Below are 25831 nucleotides of genomic sequence, written 5' to 3' on the forward strand. Positions count from 1 at the left end.
GAAGTACACACAGAAACGCACACAACACACTTATACGTACATACCTATACGAAGCTGCTCTTATGAGTGACGTCAAACCAGAGTACATAATAAACTTTCTATTTCTCTCTCTCTCTCTCTCTCTCTTTATCTACCTATCTTTTTTTCATATTCTTACTCTTTTTTCTTCCTACGAACGTTCAAATCCCTCGTAAAAGGTCCGATCTTATGAAATTCCTTTCCAATAGTTATCTAAAAAAGACTGTTGTTACCTTTCGAGATCTTCCTTCCTTCTTTTCTTTGTCCGAGTTGTGTATAAAAATCATTATCATAATCATCGTCATCATCCTTGTAGTCGTTGTCGTCATCATCACCATTGTTATATTATAGTTACGATCAGTAGTATTACGTATAAGCAAATGTTCTATGTTACCTTTCTCATAGTAAATGTCACCAGAATAATAAGATTGATAATATTATGTATAAATAATGCATTGCATGGCTACTAATGTTCGTTTGTAATATTCCAAAAACTCGGTTAGAGAGATATAATATATAAATACATATATATATATATAGTTTCGACAGATAGGGCGAAACAAAGTATAAAGGGGGCAAGAAAAGTTTTAATACGACACGCGTGTGCACAAAGAGTGGTGTCAGCCCTTCGGGCTGTTCCTCCCTTTTACTATTTCTCCCTTAAACTTATGTTAGCCCGTTCTATCTCTTTCTCTATTCTTCTCGTCGTCTGTCGTTATTTTTCTAGGATTTCCAAGGCAAGAGAAAAGGAGTACCTTCTCTCCCCTTCTTCGAGCAAAGTTTTTTATCCTAATCGAGAAACGATCGTTCTTTTCATCCTCCATTTTTTATTTCTTTCTTTCCCAAAACATTCGATAATCCCTAGATACTATATATATATATATATAAAGTTGCTTTTATTTTTGCTCACTTTTATTGCTTACCCTCTAAGACTCATTTTTACGTTAAATTTCTTTTCCTTCATTTTATTTCATTTTCTATTGTTGTTTCATTTTATTGCGATGATAATTTTGCTTTTTTGTATTTTTTTAAGTAGAATAAATTAGGCAACCATGTATGGTCAGACAATCTTTTTTCTTTTTATACATATGTATTTATATATGTATATAATTACGTATAATAGGTAGAAACATGTATATGAATGTGTGTACTATTTAATATAATATGTTCAATCTAGAAGGAGTTTCATTTACAATCGAGATCGATTTTCGAGATAATAAGGAAAATCGAGTGTCTACTCCTTGGTGTGTCGTAACACACGTAGTTATGTATCAGAGATAAGCAAAGCGAAAGCATGATAATGATACACATATACAGAACATAAAACACATATATATACTACAAGCTTTTGTTCTCTTAAATTCTATCGTATTTTCAGATGGTCGGTTTAAATTGTAGGTGATAATGGCATCTAACAGCCCGAATAAAAGCTGATTTTCCGGTCAAAAATTTTACTTCTTTTTTTTTTCGCGATCTCCATTAGTGACAATGAAATTTTTTGTTTGATAATAATACGAAGAAGAAAGTTTAATGTAAAATAAGCTTATGAAAGGAGTCATAATCTTTTTTTTATTTTTTTCTCTTACTCTCTCTCTCTCTCTCTCTCTCTCTCTCTCTCTCTTTCTCAGTTTCTCTGTTTAATCATAGGTTAATAATTTTATTTTACACGCGAATTAATCAATTCTAATGAACTTATCAGAAGTGTGTGGATACAATCAAAAACGCGAATTATTTCTACTCATATTATACGCGATCTTGGTAGGGGAACAAATTTTTGTTTCATTTAAAATAATATTGTATATGAATCGATAAAGTCTAGCACCGATTTGTAAAATAGCAAGGAGAAGAATTTCTATTCCTATCTATTTATGTATATATATATATACACACACACACATATATATATGTACGTATTTCATCATGCCGAAAGGAAGAATGATTACGGTCCATTACGAGTACAGTCAGTGCGACATATTCCAGGACCATTGTCGAGCATCGTCGAGGATACGTGCTTGGAATAGAACTGTTAGCAAACCTTCGGGAAACAGTTTGGAGGATGAACAACCGATCTACCTAGTCGTCGAGAATTTGTGAGAATTAATAGCTGATCTTCATTTTATACTGACAATGGAAAACAATGCGTACGAGTTTTGTAATATTTTTTATTTTTTTGAAGTGAAAACTTCTTTAGAATGGGTGTAATTTGAAAAAATGAAACCGGGATGTAGTGGGGGAAAGAAACGGCTTTAACATTACGTAAGATGAGAAAAAGAGACAAACATATCATTATTTATAAGTCATCATTATTTATAAAATTATTTGATTTGTAAACATTTTTTAAAGTGTTTTATTATTTACTTTCTTTGTAATTATTATAAAAATGCGTGCCTGTATGAGTGCAACCCTCCAAGCACTTTGAAAATGTTGCTTGTGAGCGTCATCTGTCGGAAAGGAATTTTGTTCTGTCCGAAAGACAGGCAACCCGTCATACATACGTGTATAAACAGTTTTGACTGCAAAAAATTCCGTCCCAGTAGATGGCGCTCGCAAGCAACATTTTCAAAGTGTGTCTGAAGGGTTGCATACGAACAGGCGCGAATTTTTATAATTAAATTAATAATTAAATAAATAATTACAAATTAAAAATACAAATAATATTGTAATAATATTATATAATAAATTATATCCTCGAAACTTGTTTATTTGATGGTTTCACTTCTAACTTGTGTAATATGCACACATGTTCTTTTTTTACTATTTCTTCTTTTAGTTTATTTATTTTTCACTATTGTTTAATACTATCCTAATGATTCTTTTTCCATTTATTTTTTATTCCTACTGCTGCTGTTGGTGGATAATCGTTCTGATTATTATAACATTTTGCCGATTAATCTTTCCTTTCTTTTTTTTTTTTTGCATTTTTTCTTTTTCTTCTTCTTCTTATCGTTTCATTATTGTTCGCTCAACATTCAGAAACGTGTCTAAGTTCTAAACTACGATCCTAATATCCGCTTAGCTATCACCATTTGGCAGGCTCAGCAATTCTCTCTCTCTCTCTCTCTCTTTCTCTCTATCTCTTTCTTTCTCCGAAGACCCAAGACTTTTCTTTTTTATTATTCGTGTCATGTAATATGAAAAAAAAGATCGAAACGAGAGGATAGATAGGGCATAGGAAAAAAAGCGACAATGATGTAACGTTGTTCTTCTTTAGTCTTTCTCTCTCTCTCTCTCTCTCTCTCTCTCTCTATCTATCTCTTTCACTCTTTCTCTTTCTCTTTATTTCTCTTTCTTTCCTTTTCTCGTAACAGACGATATACGAGAGTGTACAGAACCGACTGTAGTAGTAAGGTCGCCATGGGAGTACTGAATGCTTCTGTCCCATTACGTTTCTCATTTCCAATGGCCGCCATAAAGATTAAAAACTCTACCATAGTAGAACGAAGTTTTTCGATTCTTTTCGTTAAAAATGTTGAAAAATATTTCGGATTCTTATTGTTATTACTTCGTCGTCTTTTTCTTTTTCTATTTTACACGTTTCAAAATATTATAAAAAAAATATTATTTTACTTCAAAGTTCTAATTCAAATTCATGACGTATTGGATTATATAAGATTTTTAATTCAAATAATTCAAACTCTTAATTAAATTTGAGTATAATAATAATAATAATAATAATAAAAAATTATTTAAATGTTATTTTGTGTGTGTGTAAAAATAATTAACATAAATCAGATCATTAGTAGCGTATTGGATTATTCATTATTATAATTATTTCTTCATAATTGACTTTCTTATATATGTAAAAAGAAAGAAAGAAGTATTTCATGCAATTAGTAAAAAATTATTAGGATAACGTAATAAAATTATATTTGGATCATTATATTCTATATCAAATAATTGTGTATAAATAAATTTGAAGAAAATTTGACGTTCTTGAAAAAAAAAAGATAAAAAAAGGAAAGATAGTATTTAATTTTGTCTGTTTCCTTATTTATTTCTTTATTTTATTTCAAAACTGACACTAATGTGTTTCCAGAGACGAAGACCTAGGTCGAAGAGGGTCCAACATGTCTGTCTATCACCTTTGTATACCACCTAGACATCTCTTACTCACTCTGATTGATTGTACCTTACACGTCGTACCAGCCGATCCCGAGCGTCTTGCTTTTCCTTTTTCCCTTGCTTTAACATTGTTATCTTACACCGGCAGAGCCCATCTACCCCGTGCTTTCTCACCTTTTTCTCTTTCTCTCTCTCTCTCTCTCTCTTTCCCTTTTTTTCTTCTCTTTGTCTTTCTTTTCTACACTGTACCATGGATAGTATGGACGACCGTGGTAGCAATTAACCGATCGGTAGACGCGAGGGAAATCTTCTGACTCGCTGGCTCGAGTGAAAGTAATAGGAGTAAGAAAAAAAAAATAAATAAAAATATAAAAAAAAAGGACAAGAAAAGAAAAGGAAAGGAAAGGAAGAAAAAGGAAAACAAGTAAAGGATATATAAAGTAAGTTATCAGTCACAGATTTGTCTTTGGTCAATTTTGATTTTATTATACACCTTTCTTTTTTCTTTTTAATTTTAACAAAAAACACATATCAATTTCTTTTTTTTTATTTCGAATAAATACACAATTTTGTTTTACTTATTGTTGGCCAACAGACCTGGATAATATTGATAAATCAAATACAGCTCAGATCATTAAAGTCAACCATCGATGAATATGTTTGGATAGATGACACGTTTGACTCCAAGAAGCAACATCTTTGAAAACGTGAGAGCTATGTGTCTATGAAGGTTTTTTTTTGTAACAAAAATGATTCGAATCTTTAAAAGAGATGATAATAATAGAAGATAATTAAATTTTATTTTTATTTTAGAAATGTACATTTTCTATTGCCATTATGATATATTTCTGGAATCATTATAAAGCTTCGAGATACAATTGGAATAAGGGATAGTTAAATGAATGCGAATGTCTTTCGTTTATCTTCCTCGACAATCGAGCATATCCTGTTCTTAGTCGATGTCTCACGAAAGTAAACGATTGGACGTCGCGCGTCGCTCTTTATCTTCCATCGCTTTTCACTAATTCACGTCTATCGATCTACTCCCCCCGTTTTCTGTTTACATATAACCGACCAACCGACCGATCGACCGACCGACTGACCAATCAACCAACCAACCAACCAAGCCGATGTATCACCTTGATATAGAGACCATGCAAAAATAATTAACTCATTCCCTTTACTTTTTGTTTCTCATTCTTCTTTGTTTTTTTAACTTATTCTTTAAATTCTTGTAGAGAACTATCCTCAAAAATTTCCTCGAATTGTATTGTATTGTCGTAAATTTATGCATGTGTATAGAAAGAGAGAGAGAGAGAGAGAGAGAGAGAGAGAGTTATCATTTTATTATTTATATCGTATATGTTAACAACATGATCGTGCTCGCTAATGGAAATTAATAACTATCGGATTTTGGGGCTAGCGTTAAGGGGGATAGAAATTCTCGGGTTTGTGTGGCCTGGAATGAATTACGAGAGTGCCGGCGGGGGATGGAAGGGAAGTAAATTTTGCTGGTGGTGATCGTGTTAAATTAATTACATTGCAGTATAGGAGAAACAAGGATAAAGGCTACTGGATAAAGCAATACACCTGTGAGCGAGTGACAGAGAGAAAGAGGAATAAAAAGAAGAAGAAAGAAAATATAAATGTACATCGCATCTAGTTAAAATCGTTATTTTCCATTAACTATACCTAATATACTTTAATTACATAAATATATTTAATTAAATTGATAAAGCTAACTAAACTATACATACGTACGTATAATTACGTGCATTCAGCATAGAAATTGTCGAGAAACTGTGTTAGAAATATATAAAGTCGTTTTCATGTCAATTATAAAAGTCATTTCGCTATGACATTGTTTCTATTAACGTCGTTATTATTTAGAATTAATATTTAACGAATATATTGTGTTATATACATATACATTGCAATATATGTATACAGAATTTTTCAAAATATGCGAGCATAGCTTCAGGGGTGGTTTCAGTAAACTAAAATAAGAAACAAAAGTTCATGTAATCGTATATTCGATATATATTTCCGAATTATAAGCTCATAATTCATATAACTCTACTGATTGCTTACTTTAATTATTTACAAGTAAGCTTCTTATCTTATGTTAGATCTTTGATTCCCAAATAAATAATCATGAGGGGGGTCAATTAATTGGCCAACACTATCACGTGGTCTAAATCCATTGAATTTCTATTTGCGGGGATATTTTTATAAGTCTTAAGTGTTCATAACAAAACAGTAAAATCTGCTGAGAAACTACGTCATCTAATTCAATAGAGTTGTTGGCAAACACAAATACAACACCTGGCATTTTTGAACGAGTTAGAAGATCTACGATAAGACGTTTGGAAGTCAGCATCGAATCCAAAGGTGGCCACTTCGAACTGTTTCTATGAGAATCATATAATACAAAAATGGCTATAAATCGGAAACAAGATTATATCTGGCATGTGACTCACATAATATGACGTTCATATGAGAACGTATTTTTTATTTCTTATTAAAAGCAATCGTAAAATTATGTTCTCACATATTTTGAGACACCCTGTATGTATTATAAAATATAATGCGTATTATATATGTGCACGTTGACTTGCTGCGTTTTAATTGTCTTTCAAAATAATAGTGTATATATTTCTATATAGATATGTATGTATATTCTTCGATCATAATATCATCGAACGTTCAAGTCACATGGCAGCATCACGTTGTCGCGTGTACATCCTTCTAATTATCGATTTTCGCAACGACAACTACCTACCTCACCCTTTTCTAAAAAGCTTTTCAATTCCTTCTCTTTTAGAATCTTACGAATCATTTCGTACGTCATTTCTAAACTTATTTTCTAATATTTATCGTGAAAGGGATCACATTTCTAGATGATGACGTCGAAGTCGAATCTACGAGAGATTTTGATATATTCTTTGTTAATAAAATACAACAACAACAAAAGACGTACATGATTGTGTTATCGTATTTAAGAACAACAATGTTCTTCATTATATTTTAATAACGTTAATGTATCATTTTAATCTTATTTTCTTATATTGATTTCGATTTTGTCAAACGTACTACGATTTTTACGAAGAAATATTTTTCTTTTCGTTCATTTGATCTCTCTCACTCTCTCTCTTTATCTATCTCTCTTTTAAATTAAATAAATAAAACACGATGAAACGTGTTACAAATAATAATTCAAAATTCAATACAAACTTGACGAGTCAAAATTAATTTGTCGAATCAAGAAGATGTACCCGACAGTTCGAAATATATTTTATCGTTGAAAGCAAGGACAACGAACAACAAAAATGTATATATATATACATACAAAATATATGCTATTCAAATGCATACAAATAAATTCATCAAAATTGTCTCTTTTAAATGGTTCAATTATTTAATAGCGTTCAAAAAAAAAAGAAAAAAAATATAATAAAAAGCAAATAAAATTGATTCAAGACAAACACAAAGAATTGACTAATTTAACGCGACTTAATCTGTCTCGAAACAAGAAAAATATAAAAAGATAAACGTTAAAGAAAAATTTGTTCGATCAATCAAATTGCACGTGGTAGGAATACATCGTTCTCTTTTACTCTCTCTCTCTCTCTCTCTTTTCTTTCTTTCTTTCCTTTTTCTCTTTCAGTAACATTACTTGAAACGTTTATCCACCTATCTGATTTTCTCTTCTTTTCGTCGAAAGATCTTTTCAGCTCTTCATTTCACTCTCTCTCTCTCTCTCTCTCTCTCTCTCTCTCTCTTTCTATCTTTTTCACTCTTCCTCTTATTGCTGTTGCTGCTTATCCTAGCGTATAATCGAGCAAGCTGCCTTTGGCACGATGCCGATTGTATCTTTGCTTTTGATGGATCAAACCCGATCGGACGATATGGCACGATGCTTCGAATCCTTCAAGAAATAGGCGTCCCTCAATTCGATGGATTCGATGAACGATCCATTATGGAGTGTATCATTATGTATTACCTATTTTTATCATTATTATCACATTATTACTGTCATTATTACTATTATTATTATTATTATTATTATTATTATTATTATTATTATTATTATTATTATTATTAATATATATGTAGTTACATTATTATTATTTTACGATGATTACCATGAAATGTTAACAATTTATTATATTTTCTTATTTCTTTCTTCATCTCATTTCTATGGTATTCAATTTCTCAAGGATGATTTTCCTCATAAAATGTTACGAGAGAAATGACGTTGATGGGGTGCATGATTATTCATACTTTATCAAGCTAACGTATGAGAAAATTATTTCGAATGTCAGATACCTCGTAAACTATTTTCGTATTTTTATCTAAGATTTATTATTATTATTATTATTATTATTATTATTATTATTATTATTATTATTATTATATCAAATTAAAATAGTAAGAAAATATGAAAAAAAGATTCATCAAAGAGAAAAAGGACCCCGATAATTTGTTGTTTTAACATTTGTCCACAAAGATAGGAATATCTTTAACTTCGCAATAAATGCAACAAAATAAACGAAACTTTGTATTATTATCTCTTTAAGAAGGACTATAACGTTGATCGTTCGTAGTAACCGCAGTCAGAAGGAAAGTTACATTAAAACGATTAAATGACGAATCTCTCCTCCTCCTCCCCATCAGTTCTATCCTGTTTTCATTTGATTAAAAGGATCTACTCTTTTTCGCATTATGAACGAGTTTCGAAGTAAAAAAAAGAAAAGAAAAAAAGAAATAAAAGAGGAAACAGATATGATCTCTCCTCTCTCTCTCTCTCTCTCTTTCTATTTGCTTTTAATACCGACCAAAGTTTGCGAACAAAAGTAAAGTCAGAGAAAAAGAGAGAAGTAAGAGAAAGAGAAATAAATAGATAGACAGATAGATAGATAGATAGATAGATAGATAGATAGATAGATAGATAGATAGATAGTTAGATAGATAGATAGATAGATAGATAGATGGATGGATGGGTAGACAGAGAAAAAAAAATGACTATAAAATCAATGGTGACGGAAAGGTGGAAATAAAATTCCTGGACGAATAGAAGGAAATTTTATTGAAAACTTTTTCCCGTTCGGCTAGGAAAAGAAGAAACTTGAAGGAAAATTTAAAGAAAAAAAAAAAAAAAAACGAAGAAAAAAGATATACAACAGAACGAGAAGAATATATGAAAAATACAGCTTGAGAGAGAAAGAGTGAGAGAGAGAGAGCTACTATTTAACTTGTTTTCAAATGCATATATATACACATATAAAAAAAGAATTTCGTGTTTCGTTTTGACATTAGAAACTCACAAGCTTTGATATGATATATACATATATAGATATATTAAAAGATTAGTTAAAAGCATTTTGACAAATTAAATTGCAACGTAAATAAATTCGTATAAACGTGTCCTAATTCTAACCGAATTTAATCGAATTTATTCATCTTATCAGTTAATATATAATACTACACATATATTTTTCTTCTTCTTTTGATTGCGTTTATTAATCATCGAAAGAGTTAACAAATAAGTAATTAGTTATTATACTCGTGTTAAAGAGAATCCCGTAGATGAGGTCAGTCCTGTAGTATTATTAATTATTATCGATTAATATTTTTGTAATTTAGAGTGGTAATTTATTAAGTAGTACGAACAGGGGATCGCTTATATGGTCAGACATTTTTTAATACGTTCACATTTGCTGCTTTATTTATTAAATGTATGCATCTATGTACATATATATATATATATATATATATAGGGAAACACTTTCTAACCCATTACGATCGATATTTCGTTGTAAACGAGACCGTATCATTTTCATGATACGGTTAACCGATCGATTGAACTATTAAATTTCCATGAATTTTTCATGAACGATATTTCAAACGGTCTTTCGACTTTTTTTTTTTTCGTTGAAAAATATGACTATACTAGAAATATTATGATATATTGAACGTAAAATAATACTTTTGATATAATATATAAATATATAACCAAAGTTGTTCGATACAACATTTCGTTGAATAATAATTTCAAGGTATTCCGTAATACGTTCAGAGATATATAAAAGATTAATCGGCTTCTAAAAAAAAAAAAAAAAAAAAAAAAAAAAAACACGAAATCATTTTAAAAATCGTAACTATATACCTACCAGTTATTTCTTTTTTTTTCTCATAAATTATCCCTTTCATTTGCCATCCTTCTTTTTCCTTCCTACTCACCCTCGTCCTCCAAACCCCGCCATTCACCTCTGCACCCTATTTCCATCGATAAGGGTCTCGTTCTTGTTTAAGCGCGTTCGACGTTTTTTTCAAGAAATTCTTGAGCTCGCCTCGAGAACATTTTGCGTAACGAGCACGAAAGTGCAATCAGTCTAAGCCTGTTGGATGTAGTTTGCAATATCCAATAATCGATGAAATTCCTCGCCGCAGCAGTGAGAACAAGAAGAGGGAAACGAAGAGTACAGGGGGGGGGGGTGAGAGAATGATAGAGAAAGAGAGTACGAGGAAGAAGGTTGGAAAGGGAAATACAATAAAATCCCTACTCAAGCTTGTTACAAGCTCGGAAATACGGGTAATGTAATTATACGACTTTACTGTAACAGCCACTAAGGATTTTGTCATCGTCCACGTTAGTCGTTTTGCCTGTGAAAGCGTACGCCAAGCTCCATTTGTTTCGATAGGCTTAAACCACGTTCTAAAGTTCCAACGTGTGTTTATCTCTTAGACTCGATAAACGATCCGATTTGACGCACTTGTTATTGTACCAATCGTTAACTTCCTCTCGGCTCGTTTCTATTCTAATTTAGTTTCTTCCTTTTTCTCTTTTGTTTCTTTTTTTTTTTTATAGATTACTAACCAACACTTCGAAAATCAATCGTATTATTTTTTCTATGTCTGCTGTTCATTTTCTCTTTTTATTTATTTATTTATTTTAGTTGTTGCAATTAATTAATTAATCAACGAGAAGATGATTTCTAAAGGACTATTGTATTTGTTGTTGTGAAAAATGATTTTCTTTTGTTTTATCACCCTATTGTATCTCTATTTTAATGATTAATCATTCGAGCTCGATGACTTTACGATTTTACGAAGAGAAAGTGAACGGTATCATTCGATAAGTAGTACAAGTCAGGCATTTATTGGTGATCAGATATATTTTTTCCAAAATTTCTCCCATTATGTTCGAGGTGACGAGAGTGATACGTGGTGTCTAATAATCAGCTATTAGCATTTCAAGAAAAACCAAGCTACCTTTGTGTTCCTTTGGATTCTTTGTGGAAGCTACCATTTGTCGAACATTTCTTTTCTCCCCTTTTTTTGTTTGTTTTTTTTATTTGCTTCGAATTTTGATCAAGCGAACTGTTGTAACCGTTGAACACACGTAGTAGACGTATTCCATTAGGACAAATGTAAATGAAAAAAAAAAAAAGAGAATAGAAAAGAAACATGGAAGATGAACGATCTTATTTTTATGTGAACCACTCGAATGGGTCCCTTAATTTATCTACTTTTTTTTTCCTCTTTATTAGAGTAACATTTTTCGGATAGCTTAGATGTCGTGATGAATCGATTTCTCTCTTTTTTTTACCCCGCCCCTACCCCTCTTTTCTTTTTACATGGCCTTTTATTCAGAGAATTAATATAACGACGAGTCGTTACTTTTCTCGCTACCTTTTTACACAATTCATTTCGCTTGTTATTCTTTCGCACTCTTTTTCTATCTTTTTTTTTCCCGACAAATCGATCCGCTAATTACATGGGAGTGGCCTGGCGTTAAATCAAATGCAAATGTCGTTCTACTCTACACTATAAATCATCCTGGAATGGTGGGAAGTATAACAATGGTAGAAACAAAGGATACAATTTTAATCAAGCCTTACATTTCATTCAACTCTTATCCTAAATACACCTACTACTCATTGTCATCATCATTATCATCATCATCATCATCATCATAATTATCAATATCATTATCATCATCATTATCATCATCAACTTTCGATTTGATAACGAGATAATGTTAAGTTTATAAAGAATCGTTTAAAATGTTAAAACATAACTAAATCCTGTATAAAATTGGTTACTATATAAATAATTTAACTTGTATATAACGTCAATGGTATAATAAATCATAAAATACATAGATACGTAAATTAGATAGACAAAATATGAACATGGAATAAGAATGGAATGAGTTTTGAATTATGGAATCGAAAAGAGATCAAAAATATGAAGAAAGAGAGTGAATAAGTGTATGAGAGAAAGAGAGAGGGGAATTATTTGACAGAGCGAAAAATTCAAAGCGGAAAATATAAAGGAGGGAGCGCGTGGCTGAATAATGGCAAAACGTTTTACATCTAACGTTGTGGAGAAGGTAGCACAAACGTTATATGGTTTTGAATCCACCATCCTTGACGATTCAATGAACCCGATCAAAATTTCGAATTCCACCACCGGAAAATATATCCCACGCTTTTCTCTAGTCACATAAAATGTAAATCGCGATAGTATTAGCATAGTAGTTGCACTAGTATGTACTTAGAAGATTCACCAAAAGATTTCTCTTTGACAGGAAATAATATCTATTGAAAGTACAGGCCTTTTGATATCTGTTACATTTTATTTAATCCTTTTTGAATGAAACATTCCAAACATATATTCCTGTTTTTTTTTTTATTTCTTCTGTCAATTTCTATTATTATTTTATATTTTCTCGGTTCTTTCTTTAGTCATTGAACGTATTTGTGAAAACGAATTCAACTTTAAGAGGCTTCTTAAGACATCTAATTAAATTGTGTAATGAAAAGTGGACTATTGTTATTAAAGTGGAAATGAAATAAATGACTAGGCTATTGTGGTGCTATTCTATGGATTATTTGATATCTGAGTAATTGATTTGAGACTTTGGAAATCTACCATTTCCAGAATTACAAAATACATTATCATTATTATTTTTATTATTATTGTTATTATTATGATTATACTTATTCTTATTATTGTTGTTATTATTGTTAGAACATTAAGAACCAAACCCTTAACTCGATTACTTCTCGCTGTTCGTATTTCGGGTTGCTCGATTGATTTTACCTGAGTGAACAATTCCCAACGCGATCGTTTAAAATCGCGTCGAGTTGGGTGCCTTTGAGCATTAGGATAATAGATCGTTTAAAGGTTGTAAAAAGAATGAGAGAAAGAGAAAGAGAAAAAAAGTGGTAAAGGAAAGGAGAGAAAAAAAGTTAACTACAAGTACTTCTATTATAGGGTTGTATGTACCTATGTATATAATACATAATTCTTCAATCGTAGTCGAAACTCACATGGCTCTGTTTTTATAAAGCCCAGCCAGCTCAGCGTTCTTACCGATTATTCTTTAATCCGTTTTCTGTCATAAACATAAGTGTTCTTACATAGACTTTCATATTTTATACAACCACCACAAACCTTTTTTACCATCCTATCTTCTTTCTCTTTTTTTGTGTGTGCTTTATTTATTTCGTAATAGACTTCTTTATTATCTGTTTAACCGTATACGTTTCATAAATATTAACCGCGCGCATCTTATAATTCCTTAATTTTTCTCTTTGAACGTTAAATATGAGAAATTTTTTCCCAGTAAATCGTACAGTGGATTTAATTCTCGATAAAATTCCTAATAAAAATAATAATAATAATAATAATAATAATAAAAATATATTAAACATACATAGAGAACATTGAAACAGGGATTTTCAATATTAAATTTGTGATAAAACCTTCTTGTTTTACGTCGTGAGATTTTGAAAAGGATTAAATAAAAAAATAAAATAAAAATTTAAAAAGTTGTGGTATGAAATCACTTCGATATGATTTTGATGCGTGGGTCGAATCTTTTGGGATGCTTCGTATTATTGTTTATGAATACAAAATGTAATTTGTATATATAAATATGAGTTTTTATTTCATTGTTTTACTTTGGTTTTGCGAGTTGTTGGTTGATCAGGCAAAACCATAGACTCAGATGCTTTTGAGAACTTATAAACCTATAGCATTACAATGGTGTCTACTTTTCATCATACGATGGCGAAATATTTCAAATTTTGAAACTAAAATTTTCAAATTTTTCTCTTCCTAAAATAATATCACAAATATAACAAATTATTATAATACCAAAATAACCTAATCATTAATTTATTAATATCCACTTTAATTACAATAATCCGTTTCCTATTATATAGTATATTTTATGTAAGACCTCCTTTACGTTAGGTTGGTCAGAAAAGAAATACGTTTAATAATAATCCATCTATCGCGAAAAAAAACATACAAAATAATAATTCTAATAATAATAATAATTATTATTATTATTCAAAGGAGACAATATAATTTTGTATAGGTAAAGATATTAATAAGCTTAAAATGATATAAAATATCTTCGACGGATTTACTTTGGACGTTTCAACGAGTATTTACGAAACGACCATTCGGGAATGAAGATTATCCGTAATCTGCGAAATGAAGAAGAAGAAGAAGAAGAAGAAGAAGGAAACATTCTAGCACAATAGGTACCGTAAAGCAGGATGAAAACGGTTAGAGCCTGAGGCCATCAGCCGCTATCTTTTACAAGCATTCTCTCTCTCTCACTCTCTTAGAGAGTTAGAGTACACTTTGCTTTGTGTGCATAGAAGAGTGACACTTGCCAACGGCTGTCTTCCAAGCAATTGTCTTTAAAACGACCACGAGTCTGTCGGGTCTGCCAGCAAGAGAGGAAATAAGATCGAGTGAGCATGAGCGAGAAAGGGAGACAGTATGATCGCAGGAAATTTTTGAAAGGCCATCCAGTTAAGTCACACCTGTTCGCTAAAATCGTTTTAGCTTGAGGGTAGACTAAAGAGTAAAGGAATGATCCTTTGCGATAGAAATATCCTACTTGACTCGAGTATGTATCGTGAACTTTAGTAGACAGAAATACAGAAAGAGAGAAAATGAGAAATTGCTATTAAAATCTTAAAGGAGTAATTAACGTCCAAGTAGTTTCCAAGCAGTTTAAAATTGGAATTAATAAGTAATTGATTATGATTCTAAAGTTATATTCTATAGAGATATTATCTTAAAAATTATATTTACATATTTGAAATTTGTGTTAAAAACTTAAATGAATCTAATTGTGAAATCTTTGACGTTGTTCTAGTGCATCTAATTATTTTTTTTTCTTTTTTTTTTTGTCTGATACATCTGTCAACAAATACTTTCGTTTCATTTCGAAGATAATGATAATTGGAAAAAAAGAATGCATCGTGTTCTCATTTCTTCGAGCGGAACTAATTGAACTCGCAAATGCGTCAAGGGAACAAGCAACGACATTGAAACTTCAAGTTCCGATTCTATGAACGCATCCGGAAGTCAATAAAACTCCTATGTAACTCTCTGTGTCTAAATAAACATGTATACACACAGACACACACACACACACAAGAATATACTTAATTCATAACTTCATTGACAATACTTGATATATTTCTGACTATAAGAAGAATTCTAACTATGGACATTTGTTAGAACATTTTTTTAATATCGTTGATATATATACATACATACATGCGTATATACGTAGATGCATATTATAACGTGGAGATTACATATTATGTATGTACGCATGGATAAATGAAAGAGGACAAGAACCCTCGTTGAATGATCCACATTCAACGATAAAACGATCACCATTCTCTCGAAAGACGAACAATGATTGATCGGTTGGGAAATGTCGACGAAAGGGTGCGATCTCTCTATCCCGTCTAAAAACAGGAAACCAGTGATAAAAAAAAAAAAAAAGAAGGAAAAAAAGAGTCGCGAATGGAAAGGGTAAGGAGGAAGGAAGAATAAAGGACGAAGAGGAAGTAATAGAAATGAAAAGATATAAAAGAGAGACATGGATAATCGTTTTTGTTGAATTTTTATTGTAACCGGAGTCTGAGTTATAAAGGTAAACGGACGGACGGATGGACGGATGGACGGAAGGAAGGAAGGATGGATAGATGGTTCGGGAGAGGAAAAACAAATTTTGTTCAGAATACACGAGAAAAAGATATATCTTAACCTTTAGCACTTCTATGTCAAATATAACTCGACATCACACTTCTTATATCAACTCTAATGCTAAATTTTACATTATATTTTTTACACACTTTCCACTATTGCAATACAACATTTTATTAATATCCCCCTTTTTTCGATCTATTTTATTAAATTAATTAAAGAATGATTGGTTGATAAAAAATAAAATTAAAGGGTTAATAAGCATATTTTATTCTTGAGACTTTCACGATGCTCTTTTCCTCTTCGCGAAGGGTTGAAGAAGAAAAAAATGAAGGGAGAAAAAAGAAAATAAAAAGAAGGAAAAGAGAGAGAGAGAGAGAGAGAAAGAGAAAATGGTTAAAATGTTGGAAAGAATGAGAAATATGGATATGGGCCGGGGGTAACTGGGTCACAATGACCACGAGGGCAATGCTTTTGCAAGCTAAAACCAACAGAAGCCATCTAGTGGTGACTAGTGGCAACCACCCTCTTTTTTGCATCCCCCATCTCCAAGTTCCACAGTATGTCCCTTTTTATACGATATGTGAACAACAATTCGACCCTCGTACCGATCGAATAGCTCTACCTGTCACTTTGTTCTCTTCTAGTGTTACGTCATCGTATCACTTTCTCGATTTTTTTTTATACTTCTTTTTCTCGCGCTCTCTCTCTCTCTCTTTCATTTCTTTTTTTTTCTTTCCTTTTTTTTTTATCCATCCACTTTCACACTATATTCTACATTCTCCTACTTCTTTTTAATTCTCCACAAGCGATCGAGCACGTCCGATTTTCGAGCAGAATAGAATCTAGAGAGAAAAAGAAGGAGAACATCAGAAAGAGACGAAAAAGAAGAAGAAGAAGAAGAAGAAGAAGAAAAAGAAAGGAAAGAAGGGATGGAAGGAAGTGAGAGATGCAAAAGAGTGTGAACGTGCTCACTCGTGACCTCTCGAACGAAGAGAAGGTTGAAGAGGAGTTGGCTTTGCTAATAAGAGCTAGCTCGTCGTTTTTCCGGCAGTCTTCTCTTTCTCTCTCTTTCTCTTTCTTTCTTTCTTTCTTTCTCACTCATTCACCTCATCACCTTGCAATTTTTTTACAAGGGCATATATTGTTCGTCTGAACGACGTTTTTCTCGGATCTCTTAAAGAAGCAGTCACTCTGCCTTGGTTGGCTCGATGAAAATTTGCCATGCACTTCTGGTTTCACTTGCAAACGTTTCGTTAGAAAAAAATAGTGATGGTATTTAAGGCAATTGATCGATGATCATCTTATCCTACCGTTTTTAACGCCTTTCAAAATTTATTTAAATAGATATCGGTCGTCGTTAACGTTGGATAAATAATAATCGTACCACCAACGACCGTTCCATCTTCTGCAAAATCCCACATTCGACTGGCTCAAGTAGGATTAACCAAGTACAGCGAAATAAAAGATTAAATAGGATTAAAATGGGTGAAAGATGATATCAAATTGCCGATCAATCGTAATAACGAAAAACGATTGATCTAAGGTTCAATTTTCAATGTAACAATAATCGTAGAAAGTTGAAAAGTAATCTCACTGAGATATTGAAAAAAAGAAGTTATATAAAAATTTTCCTAAACGAAATATTACCAATAATTTTTCATTTTCAAGTGTGAGAATATAAATAAATCATGTAATCTGATTATTAAAAGGACAAAAAGATCATTTGATTAACTTGATTAGTTTAGGAAACTCATAGAAAGAAGAAAACAATTTGTGTGGTAAGAAAAGATAACGATGAAAAGTAATTAAAGAAAAAATGAAAGAAAAAAAAACGGAGAGACTTCAAAAGGTTCATCGTCACTTTTAAGATCGTTCGAGGATTTACTAGTGTTGGCTGCCAGCAAGAACAGCGGTCGCAGCAATCGTGAAAAGTGGCCTTAGAGCCTTGCGGCACATCTTCCTAATATGTCGGCCTCTTCTTCGTCTCGGCTTATCCCCCTTGGCTGGTAATTAATCCGGCACGCGCGCGCCAAGTATGACACTCCTAGCCTGAAAAGCACGTTTATGGCCCCAGCCGCGATGTAAACGGCGAGACAGAGAAGAAGAGTACGTACACGCGCGCACAAGCACACACTCATAACCCCAAACTGTTTCCAACTCCGTAAGCACGATTTCAAAGTGCCGTATGAAAATTTGGCACATGGCCGAATCGTTTTCTCTCTCTCTCTCTTTCTCTCTCTCTTTCTCTTTCTCTTATCCTATTGCTGTCTAACTATCTATTTTTTTTTCGTTGTTAAGATTTTCCTTTCTCGAGAAAAATTTCTATTCAAACTATGAATCGATCTTAATTACGTTTCGCTAATGATAGCTTATCCTTCATTATCCCTGTACAATTAGAACTCCTAATCGTTTTTTCGTTCTAACGATTTAAGCCGGTTAATTGGACCAGAAACGATCTCTTTCTCCTATCTACCAACCTATGCATGTATGTATGTGTTAGGTATATATATATATATATATATATATATATATATATATATATATATATATGTTGTTCTATTCTATTCTATTCTATTCGCCAGTATAATTAAACTTTTGTGAGAAGACAACTGGTCCTCTCTTTCTCTGTTGTCCAGTTTTAAAGGAATTAAACATTTCATGTTTCGTTATATTAACCTTCCAGTAGCTGGCGATGTTTTTATTTTATTTGCATATAATCGCGGGCTATATTTATTCATAGTTTATAACAGTTAAAGATTGTATAAATGGTAATTTTATTAACTCTGTTAAAAATTAACTTGCTACGCAAAAATACCGTACTCCGCAAAGTTGTGTAGAATATGATCAGAGGATGGTTTTGAAATTATTTCATTATTTTCAATTCATCGTTTGTTTCATTATTGGAATAAAAAAATTCAATTCAATGTACACGAATTATAGTCGTAATTTTTTCATATCTTTAATGTCTGACCAACGTTCGATTCGACTACTTGGATTTTGCTCCAGATCAATTATCTAACTCAACTACTTGGATCAATGACTGACCAATGGCCGTAAATATTACATGCCTATTGTGTCTGCGGCTGACGACTGAGTCTCCGTTACTACTTGAATTTTGTGTCAGACAAATGATCGATTTTACTACTTCCAGTTGAACAAATCCAATCACAATAGACATATCGAAATCAAATATTTTCTTCTTTTTGAAGTGAAAACTTCTTTAGAATGGGAGTGATCTGAAAAGTAAATGAACGGAAACGGAGCTATGTAACGAAGCTATGAAACGGTTGCCATACTAAATAATGAGAGAAAAAGAGACAAACATAGGATTTAGACTGCGAGGGAATGAGACAGAATATAGCTATACAGTTTTTCCTATTCTCGGTCTCCTCTTTATGCTATGCTTCGTAGTTATCGCTCCTGGTTGTATATGTGTGTGTTTGATGAGTGCGACTACATACTACAAAGCGTAAACACACATATTCTTTCGATACTCGAAATGTTTGTAGGTAGGAGCGATAGAAGGGTAAAAGAATAAACAGAGATAAGCACGTAGGTATGCGACAAAAGTATAAGGTCCAAACGAACCGACGGTCGACATAAACAAAGAAGGTGCGTGGTATGTTTTTTTTTACCAAACGTGTCATTACTTTTCTATTTAAAAATGTTTCTATTTTATTGAAAAATTATTATTAATTTATTTATTTCGTAATTATTATTCTTATTAATGATTATGAAATATATAGATTAAAATAATTGTATTGTCTGCAAAATTTTACAAAAAAGAAAAATTGATTATAAGATACATGAGAGAAAAAAAATTAGACAACATTGTAGAATACTTTTTTTGTAAATATCCAAAGACATGTTTTTTAATTATAATGTTTGCGTATTTAGGAAATTTATACTAATTTTTCAATAAAATAGAAAAGTTTGTAAATACAAGAAACTCGATTACGAGGCTTTTTAACGAGGCTTGTTTACGAGACTCTTCTACGAGGCCTAATTAAACACACCCTACAGACTTATCAGAAATACCTTACGGACTTATCGGACGAGACCCTACGGACTTATCGGACGAAACCCTACGGACTTATCGGAAAAAACCTCACTACTTTATTGAAAAAACCTCACTACTTTTCGGAAAAAACCTCACTACTTTTCAGAAAAAACCTGACTTCTTTTCGGAAAAAGCCTCACTACTTTTTGGATAAAACCTTACTATAGAGGTGTTTACTACACTAACAGAGGTGTTTAGTTACCATGCATTTTTTAGTTACCAGAAGCAACTCGTCTCATTTCTTTGAATTGAGAACTTGCTTGCTGTGTAATATTTTATCTATTTATATATGTTTTCAATAAAACGTATAATAATTTTTGAATGTGATAACAATAATATAATAATAATATTATAACAAATAAACACAATAATTATCCTACTCCTGATATTCTGCAGTCGTCTCTTTTTCTCGAAACTTAGTTTTTCGAAGGTTTCACTTCTAACACGTGTGATCTGCCCACATGATATTTTTTTTTCTTTTTTTTTCTTTTTCTTCGAAAAAAATATTGATGATGATCATTAACACGATTTGGAGATGTGAATTAAAATATATATGTATATGTATGTTCGTTGAGTTCTTAACAATGGCGTCATTATTCTATACATTTCGTTTCTTTCGAAAGTTCCTCTTTTTATTATAATCAACTCTAGGTTATCTATATATATATATTTATGTTATATATGTATACATACATATAGAAAATACACTTACACACATACACACGTACATACGTTGAATAGAAACGAGAAGCTTTGAAAGCGCGATTTTAGGGCACCAGGCTACTATCGATTTTCGCGGACTATCTAGTTTGCTGGCTGATTACATGATAACGATTGGTGCATACCATCGAGTTTTGTGTCGTGAGAGTTTTCTCTTGGTACCACTCGCCCTTCTACTTTTCTCTCTTTCCATCTCTTCTCCTACTCCTGTTCTTCTTCATTCTCCTCTTACCGATCTCCATCGTTTTCCTGTATGCTGTTATCATCTATCCCTTTACTTGTTCCGTTCCATCTTCTTTTATAGAAAATTAGGACTCCCAGGATGGATTCGCCATTATTTCGTCAACCATTGTTATCCGTTGTTATCAACGATGGAATCGAAAAGAAAGACCGATGTTTTCTTTCTTTCATTTTATTCTTCTTATTTTTTGGTTCTCTCTTCAATTATGTAGAACTAAATTTTAATTTTAAGCTCTCGAAGTAAGATATTAAAATATTTTACTTGTTAAAAAAAAATCTTCGAGAATGACAATTACGTTTCACGCGTTACTTTTCTTTCTTTCTTTCTTTCTTTCTTTCAAAGAAAGGAAGGCGAGTTTTTCTTATTTTCTTTTTTTTTTGATTAGCTAACTTCATTTTTATTATCTTCTTGACACTTGGCACGCGTTCGAATACTAATAATGAAGACCCGACATATAAGGGGAAAGAAAAAATGCAAGGAGGAGAAGAAACAGAAGATTTTTCTTTCGTTTATTCTGCATAATTCTTATGAATAATGTAGTGCGATCAAAATGATCGATTCAATGATATCTTAAGATAATGGCGAATCGATAGTTAGTTCGGATGGGTTTATGGGTTTTCCTGTTGTTTGCATTTCTTAGGGTAAGAATGACATTAGTAGCTAGTTTATTTCTCCATTTACTTCTTCTTTTTTCCCAAAAAGAAACATAAGGATTCGTGACAAATAATAAATCCCCAAAATATTATATCAGCATAACAACGACAACTGTCATAAGAATTATTCGATAAAAAAATAAAAACACAGAAAATAAGATAATCTAATCGGTCTTATTTAAAAAAATATAAGTAAAGGATTTGTCAACACATAAAGAGAAAATGTGAACTGATTTTGAACAAAGAAAAGGATGAAAATGGATCTAGCAATAGTATTAGAGAAAAAGAAGAAAGAGGAAGGAAGAAGGAGTTGGATGAAAGAGGAACTGGTTGAAGAAAGAAGGAAATAGTCGTGGCTTTTAGGGTGAGGGTTAGATAGCCAACAATATGTGTGTGTCGGATCTACCTAGTTTCTAACGTAGATCGCTAAGAGAGAGAGAGAGAGGGTGAGGGGAGAGTAGGTAGGAAGAGAATTGGGTCAGCCAGCTTGTGAAGAGTACTTCAGGTGTTGTTACCTATCTATCTACCACCGACCTACCTACCTAACCACCCATCCTCTCCTAAGTTTTGAGACCATCTACACCTACCAACCTACCCATCCCTCCTATCTCTCTTGCCAATACATCCACTTTCTCACTTCAACGAGACGTTTCTCGCTAAACCTACAACGATGTCTACCGCATCGTTCCTCAGAGACAGAACGACGACATAGTGGCTTCTTTAAAAATGACCTAAGATATAGTTGGACATTGAATTTATAGCCTAGTTCACTTTACTTTTTCAAGTAGAAGATAGGATATAGACTCGTCTAAATTCCGAAAAGAACTATTCTTGTTCTTTACGTTATACCGAGTTTTTATAACTACAATAAGAAATTTTGCCTATATTTTATAGATACAATAACATTATTAATAATAATAATCATAATAATTGTAATAATAATAAAAATAATAATAATAATAAAATAGAAACTATCGTTGTTAGGAATGATAGTAGTGATAAAAGTAAAAGGAACTGGGTTGTCGTGATTTTCTAAGGAAAAAATTTCATCAGAAAGGTAAAAGGAAACGAAGGCGATATTCTCAATGACATCGATGAGCAGGGACAAAAAAAAAAGACTGGAGAAGTTTCGAAGAAGGGAAAAAAGAAGTCTCGATAGACGTGGCCCAAGCTCATCCTCGTCATTCGTGGAACCTTTCGAATTGGACGTTCGAGTATAATATCACGTCGATATATTCTCCTCGAGTTTCAAAAAGAATTAGAGAGAAAAGGGGGAAAAAATGCAAGAGTATTGGTGTGCACGGTAACGGGACTACATGCTGCTTCTCTTTTTCACGATTCGTTCTAGGAATTCATTTCGTGCCTCTCCGCTCTCATCACCGTTACTTGTGCACGAGTATCGGCTGATAACAACCAAGAGAAAGTCTTCTAAGAATAAGAAAACGAGAAAGAGCGAGAAAGAGGATGGGAGGGTTGAAAGAAAAGTTGCCCTTTTTGAGCAGCAATTTATGAAACTCTTTGTGAATATCAAAGGAATTTCTTTTATTTCTTTCTCTTTTTTATGTATAAATAAATTTTCAAATATGTCTGCCTATTCGAAAAATAATATAAAATAAATTAGAATAAATTTTGATAAAAATAAAAAGAATAAAACCAAATTGCAAAATAAAAATAATAAATGTTAGGAAAGAGACAAAGAAAGCAAGAAAGGTATACGGTAATGGGATAAAAAGTAAAGAAAATAAAAAAAGACAGAAAGAGAGAGAGAGAGAGAGAGAGAGAGAGAGAAAAATAGAAAAAAGAGAAAGATAGAAAAAGAATGAAGAGAATAAGAAAAACCTGTGGGAATCGGGAATCCGAAAAGTAGAGGATAGAATCAGAGAGGGAGGTAGGATATTGGGGAACAGGGTAGGAGGACGAAAGTGGGGATGAATCAGTAAAGAGAAAGTAGAGGGAAAGAAACGATGTTCGGAACAATGCGATACAACAACTAGACCGTGTGAAGTGCAATATTTCTAGCGTTTCTCGTTTCGCCAGTATAAAATACGTACTAGTAGGTCCTACGATCCATAACCCACGCCCACCGGATCGCAGGTACACGCCTCGTGTACTACAAGGATATCACGGTAGGCCGTACGCGCACGCGCGCGCAAACACACACACATCGCGTGTACTCCTATGGAAAGAGAGAGAGAGAGAGAGAGAGAGGGCAAAAAATTTTCATGTTTCTGCAATCCGCGCGGCCTCTTCTCGTTATCGTTTCACTCTGTTCGTTCGTTCGTTTCGTTTCGTTTAGTTCGTTCTAAGTGGCACAAAACGAAAAGAAAAGAAATCCGTGTAAAACGTTCGTAATATATTTTTTTTTCAGCAGAAGGTATTAGGGTAGGGGTTGATTTTTGTTTTTCTTCGTTTGTTCTTTTTTCATCCCGAACATTTTCTTTCTCTTTTCATTTTTTTTTCATTTGTCAAAAGAATTTTCATCTCCTCCACTTTCTATTCCTCCCATCCCCTCGACCTTTCACGTCCCTTATCTTTTTTCTCTTTCACTTTTTTTCCTATTTCATGAAATAATCGACAAAGAAAAAAAAATTCTACAAACGAAACTTATCGCTTATTCGTGTTTTGCGAGTCAAACGATACTGTCGAACCGAATACGTACACAGAACTAGATCGGTAATTAAACGTAAACTGTGATTCGTGGGAGAGCGAACGAATGGAAAAAAGAAAAACCGACAAAAAAGAAGGAAGGAATAATAAAATGATACAAAAAAAAACGAGAAGAGTACGAATATAACGTTACGTAGATTTATACATATATATATATATATATATATATATATATATATGCGTGGCCGGTGATGGTAATATGAGATGGACTGGATTATTGGGTTGATAACTCGATAAAGAGCATTCGATTACGGCTACAAATATATCAAAAAGATGATAAATAAAATAAAATAAAGAAAAGTAAAATATAAAATAAAATAAAATAGAATGAAAAAAAAGAAATAAAAGTAGAACACGTATAAAGAACATGCCATATTTATAAGAAATATGATAGCTATGGATAAACGGATACACGTCAATTAAGCGATGGAATTCATGAGAAATAGGATCTGTGTCGACGTTTAAATTAACAAACTATCCGATAATAGAAACTCCTATAAGTCGGACATGTCGATTAATAAGTAGTCGAGCTAATTATCCGATAGTAATGGTAGGTATATGCAAAGTAGTTCAGTCAATCGTTTCTCAGACATACCCGCAATGAATTCAATAGTTCAGTCAGACGTATCGACGAAGTAGTAAAGTCAATTGTTGGTTAGACGTAGCAGCAAGTAGTAAAGTCGGTCGTTGGTGAGACCTACGTGCAAAGTAATAAAGTCTAAAGTTCGAGTCAAACGTAGTAGTCAAACGACAAGTAGTAAAGTCAATCGTTGGTTAGACATACATACAAGTAGCGAAGTCAATCATTGCTGAAACGTATATCTGTAAAGCAATGAAGTTTGGTCAGATGTATTGAAGAGATTAACTTATTGTTTAATTTCTTGAAATTACTGTTTGAATTCTAAAATTGTCAACGATATACAATCATAATTGAGAGTATCTTTCAAGTTAGTGGCTGTTGTATCATGATAGCAGGAAAACTTTTCTCATCCGCGTACTTTTTTATCCGGCTTTATCCTTCGTCTTTTTTTCTATATCGTCTAAGCATGCACGGATCATACGGGTCAAATTTAATAAACCGTTCTTCCTACAAGAAAAATAAAAAGAAAGGCAAAAGTAGATAATAGATATCTCGGTGGGTGTGTAGGCCGAAGGAAGGAGAAAAAAAAGCTCGTTGAGGGAAACTCGAGAATCTCGTATCATCGATGGAAGGTTCTATCCTGAAGTCGATGTGTAATTATAGCTGATTCTTATAGAATATACAAGAGTGGGCAGGTTTAATGAATATGTAGGTCAAACACTGACCCACCTTACTACGAAGACGACTGATTTGTCAGGGGTTGCTATCCCCCCCCCCCGAAAAATGGCAAA

General features: G+C 32.4%; 1 protein-coding gene across 1 annotated transcript in view; it reads left to right on the plus strand.

The window, feature by feature from the left end:
- Mid1 (calcium-permeable channel component Mid1) overlaps positions 1 to 25831 on the plus strand; it is a 53978-nt gene that overhangs the window by 15951 nt on the left and 12196 nt on the right.

Source organism: Polistes dominula, unplaced genomic scaffold, assembly GCF_049000335.1.
Source record: "Polistes dominula isolate Pdom_NZ unplaced genomic scaffold, Pdom_raw_medaka contig_33, whole genome shotgun sequence".
Lineage (NCBI taxonomy): Eukaryota > Metazoa > Arthropoda > Insecta > Hymenoptera > Vespidae > Polistes > Polistes dominula.